The sequence below is a fragment of the Malaclemys terrapin genome, chromosome 24 (assembly GCF_027887155.1).
Source record: "Malaclemys terrapin pileata isolate rMalTer1 chromosome 24, rMalTer1.hap1, whole genome shotgun sequence".
Lineage (NCBI taxonomy): Eukaryota > Metazoa > Chordata > Testudines > Emydidae > Malaclemys > Malaclemys terrapin.
Window position 1 is genome coordinate 6,862,249 of NC_071528.1, and position 10,569 is coordinate 6,872,817.

At 54.0% G+C, this 10,569-nt stretch overlaps 1 long non-coding RNA gene across 3 annotated transcripts; it reads left to right on the top strand.

Moving 5' to 3' along the window:
• Positions 1-979: 979 nt before the first annotated feature.
• LOC128828847 (uncharacterized) lies at positions 980-9,073 on the top strand. 3 transcript variants are annotated; one of them, XR_008443251.1, is made up of 3 exons: positions 980-1,065; positions 2,796-2,977; positions 8,828-9,073. It is a non-coding gene; the product is annotated as an uncharacterized LOC128828847 (long non-coding RNA). The 3 variants fall into 3 exon arrangements; XR_008443249.1 differs by lacking the exon at positions 980-1,065 and adding an exon at positions 1,886-2,025; XR_008443250.1 differs by lacking the exons at positions 980-1,065; positions 8,828-9,073 and adding exons at positions 1,886-2,025; positions 3,388-3,592.
• Positions 9,074-10,569: the final 1,496 nt, after the last annotated feature.

Genomic DNA, 10,569 nt, shown 5'->3' on the forward strand with positions numbered 1-10,569 from the left:
GCAGTGGGTCCCTCACTCGCTCTCGGCGGGAAGGACCAGCCGCTGAAGATCGCGGCTTTTTTTCCCCCTTTTTCTTTCTTCTGCTTGGGGCGGCAAAAACCCTGGAGCCGGTCCTGTGCACAGTTCCCTCGGAGCTCAAGTTTTGCCAACTTCAACTCTTCTGCCAGGGACCAGTGAGCTCAGCAGGCCCCTGGACTGAAATGTGCATGGGCTAGCGCTGCCCAAGACGCAGCGATGGATTTAAAGGTGACCTGGAGATGTCCTTCCCTTGGTCAATTGTCTGTATATGCTAAATGCCCACAATTAGCGATGGCAAGATTCATTCAATGGAGAAGTGAATCTGATATATGGAGATATACCTATCTCCTAGAACTGGAAGGGACCCTGAAAGGTCATCGAGTCCAGCCCCCTGCCTTCACTAGCAGGACCAAGTACTGATTTTGCCCCAGATCCCTAAGTGGCCCCCTCAAGGATTGAACTGTCAACCTTGGGTTTAGCAGGCCAATGCTCAAACCACCTGAGCTATCCCTCCTCCCATCTGCACTAGTGTAACAGTAATTCCCGTTCCCGGCATGTTTACATTCCCATAGGTGCTGACTGGTTCTCTTCCCCTTCACTGATAGAGGCATCTAGTCCCTAACTTTATGTTTAGTTGATCTTAAAAACAATATTTGCAAAGCACAATCAGCAGAACTCTGTCACATGGGCCAGGTGGTCAAGCTGCGCATACAAAGACAGCTTTATTAGCCTTCATGCCTCCTAACTATTTAAGAAAACTCTACCTGACATCTGTCAGCCAGGTATTCGGAGCAGGTAAGGTCATTTGCTGTGTAGCCAAAGGGCCTTGCCAAGCATAGCCCTTATCAGTGTTTGAGAATGTCACAAGGGGACCAGCTGTGCCTTATGTTAATAGGGAAATATTTCTCTATAGTTGTTGGCTGAGTGTGATAGCAGCTCGTCATCTGTAACGTCTATCACAAGACGACACACGGTCCCGTTTTAAGGTCTGGGCCGTGCATGATGCTACAAGCGTGGACAGAGGAACTGGCGCCCAACGCTGCACTAGTGAGCACCGCTGATGATACGCTTAGCAACCCCGTCTCCAGACTGATCCCTTCTAATCAGAAGACAGCGCCGGCTCCTGCTGCCGGATGGCTTCCAGAGCTGCTGAGTGCCTGTATCCCATCGACTTCAGCTGGACTGGTGCTCAGGGGTTCTGGAAGTCAAGCCCTGAATGGCAAAACTCCCACTGACTTCAGTGATGTGGGACTGGGCCCAGAATCGTTGCAGCAAAGCCCTCCGGCACTCACTGGTCTCGGGGTGACTTTCAATTGTCCCTTCCCTTTAGCACCAGGTTTCAAAGCTCCTATGTGCCAAGCGCCACCGGAAAAGCTATTTGCAGCGGCACCGACTGATCAGCAAACGGCTGGCATTGGAGAATCTATAATGACTAGTACTTAGCCAAGTGTCTGAAGGGGAGGGCGCAGCATAAGAACGTACCTAGGTGGGCCTGACTGCTGGGCCCCATTTCGGTTCGTGCATGACTTGGATCATAAGCTCGTTGGGACAAGGTCTCTCTTTGGTCTGTGTTTGTACAGCACCTAGCGCCATAAGGTCCTGGTCCGTGACTGGGGCTCGTAGGTGCTACGACGATACAAATCAATAATAATAGCGTTGCGCATGTGTTGCTGCTGGGCAAGGCGGAGGCTGCTTCCTGGAAGCATGGTAAAGCCAAGGAGCAGGTCGCTCGGCATCAGCTGATGCAGAAGTGAGAGGCCCTGAGTGAGTCCCGCTGGGTGGGGGGAAGAGAGGTTTTGACGACTGCCTGTTTCCATCAAGCAGATAAAGATAAGCCAGCTCCAACTGGCCCCTCTCTCTAGCTGGGGAGGTGGTGGGACTTAACGGGACTGTAAGTCTGTTAATTATTGTAAGAAAATCTTGTCCCCTCCAGCAAGAGCACATTGACGGCAGCACTGCTCACTGACCTGGGACATCCTGCTCCGAGTCACACATCACCCCTGCCAGGTACTGGTGTGGACTGACTGATGGCAGCACGGCAGAGTGGGTGGATCACCCACACTGCGAGGGATTAAGGGGAAAAGATAGAGATTGAGCTCCCTTCTCCTGGGTGTGCCAAGCACGGCTCCACCCCTGTGATTACCTGCCACTAGCAAACTCAGTAAGAAACTAATGGCAACCTGTGGAGCCTCCATACATTGCCCTTAATGCAGGATTTCTGCAGGTTCTTAAATCCACCTTTATTTCTGGGGGTGCATGTTATTGCAGGGGAAAATAAGGCCCAACAGCACAGTCTCTCTTTCTCTGTATTTCTGCAATTTCATCAACACCTCTGCTAGAATATGTCTGGACAGAGCCTGGCAGCTTGTTTCAAATGTATAGCGAGTCATGTGGGATGTTCCTAGTCTAGCTTACAATCGAACTGCAGTGTGAGATAAAAAGGTTGCAGTGAAGCGGTAATTGTTATCATTTGCGTTGTGGTAGCACCCACGAGGCCCAGTCATGGACCAGAACCCACTGTGCGAGGCACTGTACAGACCCAGAACAAAAAGATAGTCCTGCCCCAAAGGCCTGACGTTCTAAGTACTAACACACTCCAGGATCTCAGCCTGCTTTACGGAGTAGATCGCGGCTTCCTTCCGGATGCAGAAACGGAGGGAGAGGGAAGCTACATGATTCATCCAAAGTGAATCCGTGGCAGAGTCAGGAATAGAACCCAGGTGTCCAGGCTCTTAATTCCGCTTCCTTACCTACTGGCACCATTGATGGTTTTGCAGTACGTCGTTCCAGGATGGCTGATGCAGGCATGGAGGGGTTCGGAGCCACACACACCAATTTGGACTGAAGCTGGAGCGGCTTCAGAAGGCGGCTGGTTGCTGGGTTCTGTGCAATGCCGACCTGAAATGGCCCTTGTACGGCAGGGAGCCAGCTGGCTTGGGAGGTTGATTTATTTTGACAGGTAAGCCCCTGTCTATTTTGGGGGTACCTCTGGCAGGCGAGATGCCGTGGGAGTTGGCCTGGCAGCATGGTATGCTCCCTCCGTTCCCATGTATGGAGAGCCCAAGCTACTGGCCTGTGACTCCAGCCAATCCGAGCCTCCGTTCGCAGCTCAGGTTCACTTTCTGAGAAAAAAGCAGAGAGCGTAGCTAGTTCTAAAAAGAAACGGAGCGGAGAGGTGTGAGGGTTCACCCAGGGCATGTGTTTCACTGGATTATCAGTGCTAGGAGGGGGTTGCGCGGGGTCCTATTCCCAGTGCTGCCACTGACTCACTAGAACCTCCGTGCCTCGGTTTCCCCAGCTGTAAAATAGTGCTAACAATACTTGGCAGCAGTGCTACGATTTCACAAGAGGTGTGCCTGCCTCCCACAGTGTGCAGTCCCAGTTCCCCACAAGGCAGCGTGACGGCTGGCAGGATGGAGGACCCTGGAATGCCTATCCACAGTGTACTGCGCTTCTGACAACACAAGCGGATACAGCATGGACACCACACGTTGGCACAAGCGGCCGAGTGTGACTACACGCCACCAAAATCATAGTGTCGGCAGAACTTTTGCCGGTGCAACTTCCTAATGGAGGCCAGGCAAGTCATGGGCAGGTACCCAAAGGAATCTCTAAGCACTCTAGGCTGACTTCCTCCACTACAAATTAACCCTCCTCCTTCCGTTCTGCCATCTTCCTAGCTAAACAAATCGACTCCATCTGACTTGAACCTCACATCCTCAATCCCAGCCGCCTTTCGCCACCTTTGACTCACTCCTCAAACCCTCCACTGCTCTGGGCACAGGATCTCACACATTTCTTCCAAGAGAAAACTGATAAAATACAACATGAACTTCCCCCTCCCACAACTCTGTCCTTTGCCCCGTCCCAGATGCAGACGTCCCTGGTCATCTCCCCAACTCCTCTGTTTGCCCCAGTGATCCCATCTCCTGCCCCCGCCCCCAGTCTCATCCCTTGCCTTGCTCTTCTCCTTAGCCCCTCCCTCTCCTCTGGCGCTTTCCCCCTCACAATGCAAGCAGACTCTCGTCTCTCCCATCTTAAAAACAGTCACCCTTGACTTCACGTGGCTTTGTAGCCATTGTAGATGCCGTATTCGCTCACTTCGGTCCGGGGTTCCTCTCCTCCGATTCCATCCCTTGCGCTCCACTGAGACGGATGACCTCTTTTTAGCCAGATCTCAGAAGCCATCCTCCATCCTCAGCTTCCTTTACCAGTCAGCCACCTGTGACTCAGTCAACCATGCGCTTCTCCTTGAAGTCTTGTCTCCCTTGGCGCCGTCCTGTGACGGTCCTCTCCAGGATCTCCTCCTTTCTCGCTCACTGCATCCTTTGGAGGATCTTCCTTGGCCCCCCTCCAACTTTCTGTGGGGGTGCTACAGGGCGGTGTGTCCCTTTTCCCCTGCTCGCCTCCCTCTCCACCTTGTCTCTGGGTAACCGCATCCACGAGCACAATTCCAGCTACCACCTCTAGGCTGATGACTCTCCGATCTACCTCTCTGCTACAGCCCTGTCTCCTCCTGTCCAAGCCAAAATCTCAGCCTGGCTCTCTCAGCTCCTTGTGGATGTCTAGCTGTTAGCTCAGCCTCAACAGAGCTCTTAATCTTTCCCCCATACCCTCTCCCCCACCCTTTCTTGATCACTGGACTCACGCCCATCCTGCGGGTTCTTTCTGACCCCCCCCCCCAACATGCTATAAAAACGCCACGGTCCACCTGGGCACAACAACTGTTTTTCTAAGGAGAGTTTAAATAAGACTGGGACTTTTCAGCTTGGAAAAGAGACGGCTAAGGGGAGATATGATTGAGGTCTATAAAATCATGACAGGTATAGAGAAAGTAGATAAGGAAGTGTTGTTTACTACTTCTCATAACACAAGAGCTAGGGGTCACCAAATGAAATGAATAGGCAGCGGGTTTAAAACAAATAAAAGAAAATGTTTCTTCACACAATGCACAGTCAACCTGTGGAACTCCTTGCCAGAATATGTTGTGAAGGCCAAGGCCATAACAGGGTTCAAAAAAGAACTAGATAAATTCCTGGAGGATAGGTCCATCAATGGCTATTAGCCGGGATGGGCAGGGATGGTGTCCTTAGCCTCTGTTTGCCAGAAACTGGGAATGAGCGACAGGGGATGGATCACTTGATGATTCCCTGTTCTGTTCATTCCCTCTGGGGCACCTGGCACTGGCCACTGTCAGAATGGGCTAGATGAACCTCTGGTCTGACCCAATAGGGCCATTCTTATGTTCTGCATACCCAGTAGATTAAAAGCCAGGAGGGCCGGCGTTAGAGGGCAGCAACCCGGGCAAATGCCCGGGGCCCTATGCCGCAGGGGGTTCCAGGGTTCTCTAGGTCCTCACAGCCAGGCTGTTTCTTGCAGAATCTTTCTGCAGGGCACGTCTAGGATCCAGCCTTCCCTGTCCATCCATGCACCTACAATTCTCAGCCAAGCTCTCTCTGTCTCGATTATTGCCCCGTTCATCCCTCTGGCCTTCACAAACCCCTCTTGCCCGGCGCATGTCCAGTCAGAATGCTGCTGCAAAGCTTATTCCCCGAGCCCATCGCCTTGACCACATCCCTCCCCTGGCTCTCCCGGCTCCAGCAGACCAACCATAAGCTGCTCTTCGCAGCTTATCCCCACCATCATTCGCTAGCGAGCTACCCACTCCTGCCTCCGTCAGCCCATGAGGCCAGCCGCCATTGCCCACTTGTTCCATTTCCAAACAAGCCCCTTTGTGCTTTTCCCGGGCGGCTCCCCAGGCTTGGGAAGCGCTGCCCACACACAGCCACAGAGCTGCCTCCTTATTCGCCATCAAAAACCTCCTTCCACTCTCCCTGGCCACCTGACAACAGCGAGGCTGCTCATTTTGGGTTCCAGGAAGTGCTAAAGGACCCTCCCTCAGCTTGTGGGGAGAATCCACGAGGTCCAGGAACGCAAATAATTACGGGGGACTGTGATGGGTTGGGTTACAGAAACCCCCTTGGGGCTGTCACCTGATGTGCTGAGACTACCTCCGGGCCCGTTTTCCCAGCCAGCTTGGGACTGCAGAACCCTGCCTTGTTGTGCCAGACACACCAGCCTGCTGCAACACAGACCCAGGGTCTGAACCACATCCCCAAAGCTGCAGACTTAACTAAAAACAGCTCAGCAAGTACTCCTGTCTCCAGCACCCAGACACCCAGCTCCCAATGGGATCCAAACAAATCCATTTTACTCTATATAAAGCTCCAAACTGAAACCCTCTTGCTGTCTCACCCAGCCACACACCCCGGCTCCTCCTCCAGGCTTTGTCCAGTTTCCCAGGCAGAACGTGTCACCTGGCCCCAAACTCCTCCTGGGCTCAGGTTACAAGTATCATCCCTCACGTGAAGTCACACCCTGATATCCCACCACCATCTAGTATCAATGCAGACAGCAAACTAGTAAAACTCCCATGCAATATTACTAGGTTAAAACTCCCTACTCCGTCACAATACCTTACAAGAGATCTTTTGCATAAAGCATATTCCAGTTACATCATATTCACACTTATAAACATATTTCCATAAAACATAAGGAGTGCAACGTCACAGGGACAACCAAAAATGTAACAGGGACAGGTGTGAAGGTCAAAGGGTCAAACAAAGGAAACCTGAAGGGGACACAGAGCAGAGAACCCCAGACAGCGCCCACTGCTCTTCAAAGGTGTCTGGGGAGCCAGTAGACGCCGCCCGGAGGAACTCTGCCCGGATATGTGAGCGAAGGCAGGATCAGAAATAGGCCCCACAGTTGCAGGAAACCCCCTCAGCCAACCTCCTCTCCCCGGTCGTGTAGACGGCCACGTTGGCCAGCGCTAGGAGGAGGTGGACAAGGAGGTCTCGTGACTTTGTGGGGCCAGAGATAGGGTGTGAGTATAGGAAAAGGCGAGGGGAAAAGTGCAGCCAGAAACATAAAAGGATGTCCAGGAGCTGGAATAGGGGCAGCAACCTGGTGCACTCCAGGTACACGTTTGCCAGGGTCTCCCTCACGCCGCGAAAGGGGCAGGCGTCAGAGACAAGGGTGAACCGTGCCAAGAACACGCCCATGCTCAGGGCTCCGTGGAGGAGCCGCCAACTAATATCCCCGGCGGGCCTTGGGACTAGGGTGGGATATAGGCTGGGCCACCGGGGTCCCTCACCCTCAAGAGGTTAGGGTTACCATACGTCCGGATTTTCCCGGACATGTCCGGCTTTTGGGGGCTCAAATCCCCGTCCGGGGGGAAATCCCCAAAAGCCGGGCATGTCCGGGAAAATCGGGAGGGCTGGGTGGTGCTCGGCCAGGGCCGGCGGTGCGGGGCCGGGGGCATGGTGCCGGGCCGGGAACTAGGGGCGCAGTGCCGGGCGCGGGGCCGGACGGGGAGCCGGGGGCGCGGGGCCGGGCCGGGGTCCGGGCTGGGAGCCGGTCAGCCGGGCCGGCGGGGAGCCGGTCAGCCGGGCCCGCGGGGAGCCGGGCCGGCGGGGAGCCGGTCAGCCGGGCCCGGCGGGGAGCCGGTCAGCCGGGCCCGGCGGGCCCGCGGGGGTGCGCCGGGCCGCCGGGGGCCGGCAGTGCTGGGCGGGCCGGGGGTGGTCGGCCGGGGCCGCGCCTCCTCCCCCCCACACCCCCCTTACCTGCTTCAGGCTTCCCGCGAATCAAATGTTCGCGGGAAGCAGGGGAGGGGGCGGAGACTTTGGGGAGGGGGCGGGGTTGGGGTGGGGGTATGGGCGGGGCTGGGGGCGGGGCCGGGGGCCGTGGAGTGTCCTCCATTTGGAGGCAGAGAATATGGTAACCCTACAAGAGGTGGCAATAGGAAATGAAGGATGAAGAGCACGAGCATGTACAAATGTTTCCTTGGGGCGGTCCGGAAACGAACCGGCTGCAAGTCGTGCAGCTCGTGGTGTACGGGTGGGACGGCCGGGGGGACTCACAGGGCAGGGGCCCCATGAAAAGGTCCGGAAGGCCCAGGGTGGGCGGGGAGCACGCTCCCACAGGACCCGGTCAAGGTAAATCTGAGCAGTGGGCAGTAAGGCTGCCCTCACCTCCTGAGGTACATGCCGGGGAGCACGAAGGGTGTTAAGCCGCATGTGCGGAGCTGGTGGGCCGAGACCACTGCCTGTCCTGCCAACTAAGGCTGTTTCATTATTCCCTTGTCCTCCCCCATCCATCTGTTGTTTCATGTTTTAAGACAAGTGTCTTAGGGCAGGCATTGCCTTTTTGTTCTGTGTTTGTACAGCACCTGACACGCTGGGGTCCTGGCCCATGACTGGGGCTTCTAGGCTCTATGGCAAAACACATAATTAATAACAACCACCACGCTGTTTTTTCCTGGCTCCTAGTGCTGTGTTCTGGCCACTAGCCCATCACTCGGCTTTGACGCAAAAGATGTGGGTTTTGCTCGTTTTAAAGCCTCCGGGTACATTGCTGAGTTTACCTCCCATTGTACGCGACGCGTCAGACGAAAATGTCTTTCCCAGCTCATTTCTGTTGGCCAATCCATACTTATTTCCCTCCTCCTCCCTCCCTTTGTTTTCTGTTAATGGAGCACAGGGACAGGATGTCAGCAAATTGTTTAAATGCCGCTTAAATCATCAGTGATGGCAGCAGAGTTCTGAGAACAGAGTTCACGAGTTAATACCCGCCCCGCGCTGGCAGACTTTCTGCCGCAGCCAGAAGCAAAACACAGCAGGGGGGGGGCCTCGTGCAGCAGAGGTGAGCAGCCGTGGAAAACAACAGTGCCCTTGGACTTCTTTTGTGCTGCTTGATGATGCAAAAGTGGAGGGGGAAGCTAAGTTTTGTCTGTTTGCTTTTATATTAGAAATTCAGCTCGTCTACACTCCTTTTCCCGGAGAGATTCTTACAGGTAACTCTAGACTCAGCTCTGCCACTGCCTCGCCGGATAACCTTGGGCAAGTCACTTCCTCACCCCGTGCCTCAGTTTCCCCAGCTGTACAATGGAGCTAATGATACTGACCTCCTTTGTCCAGCACTTTGGATCTGCTGTTGCAAAGCGATGTATAAGAGCTAGGATTACTATCAATAAAGTTATGACATCAAAGCACCAGGCAAGTGAGAGCTGATGAATTGAGAGGGGTGTGAATTTTGACCCTGACTTCTTAACGGGTTTGCTTGCAGGGGAGGGTGTTTGTGTGTGTATTTAATTCAAATGGCCAAACAGTTGGGAGAAAAAATATTGTTGCTAAAGATTTGACACGCCTCACGCCGTCCGCTAAGGGGCCCAATCCATGTCACTGTGGGCTCCAAGGAGATTTGCACCAGCCCCAGCAAGAAACAAAGTTTGAGTTTCTGGATTGTTCAAGTAAATGGCTTTTGGGATAGCGATCACCTGCCCTTCCTTTACAGCTGTGTAGGGGGAGGCCCTAAAACTCTGGCTGTTGTAACATGGGGTCATGGTAGGGAAGAGGTGAGAGCCACTGGTCTAAGGCTTAAGCCAAACAAACCTAAGATGTAACTCTTTCAGGCTCTCTTTAGCCATAGCAAAGCAAGGTAAACAGAGCACCCATCTAACTGTGCTCTCCTGCAGGGTCCCTTTAAGAGAATTGTTTGTAGCAAAGCCGGTGGCACAAATAGACACACCCCAGCCATACACTCTGATGGACCTTCAGAGAAGCACGAGGTGGGTTTGGCTAGTGCCCATGAGATAAGACATGCTTTACAATGGCAATAGGCTAAGAACAAGGGAAACTTTCTCCTCCCCCTCCATAAGAAACAAAACTCCCGTGGGGCAAGAGACCAGAACTCAAACAACGCACAGCTCTGCAAACAGCCCTGCCTCTGCTGCTGTGACTTATCAATCTTCCAATGAGCTGATGCAACGCCCCCCCCCCCCTGCATTTGGGTTAAATACTGTACAACTCAAACCAAAGTGTTCTGCGCTTTCCAGGAAATTGTGTCACAGGCACTTGGAGGAAATTCCACCACCACCGCGGCAAGAGATCCCATCCCCGCAGCTCCACCCTGGGCCAGCTCGGATCTGTGCCTCGCCATGCAATCTCAGAGTCATCCCATAGATACCCTTCTGGGAAATACAGTTACGAGGCTGGGGGTGCTGAGTCCTGGCTGTAATGTGGCCGGATGCTGCAATGAGGGTTTGGGGTGGGGAAAGGGGAGGTTATAGGGTTTTTTAAACAGGGTGTTTGTGTGATAGGGCCATCAACCTCCCTTCTCCCTCCAATCTCTTGGGAGACAGGGGAGCAAACAATAGGGTGGGATTGCTTTTTGTTACCTTAGGCTGTCAATGTGAATTTAGTGCTGGTGCAAGATACCAGCTGGACGGCCCTGGAGCCCCCAGTTCGCTCAGCCAGGACATGGGCAGTGTCTTTATCCCCCTCCGCCACCTCCTCCAGACCGGACGCGACGCCTCCGAGCGGGAAATCAGAGCTCCACGAGGGACTCACAAGGCTGCTGTTGCATCAGGCCTGGTGCACACAGGCACTCGCTGCGTTAACATGAGACCAGGAGCTGGGGATTAGATTGAAGGGGGAGATTGATGAGCTGCTGCTAGCCAATGCCTGCGATGATTTTGAAGCGGCATCAGTT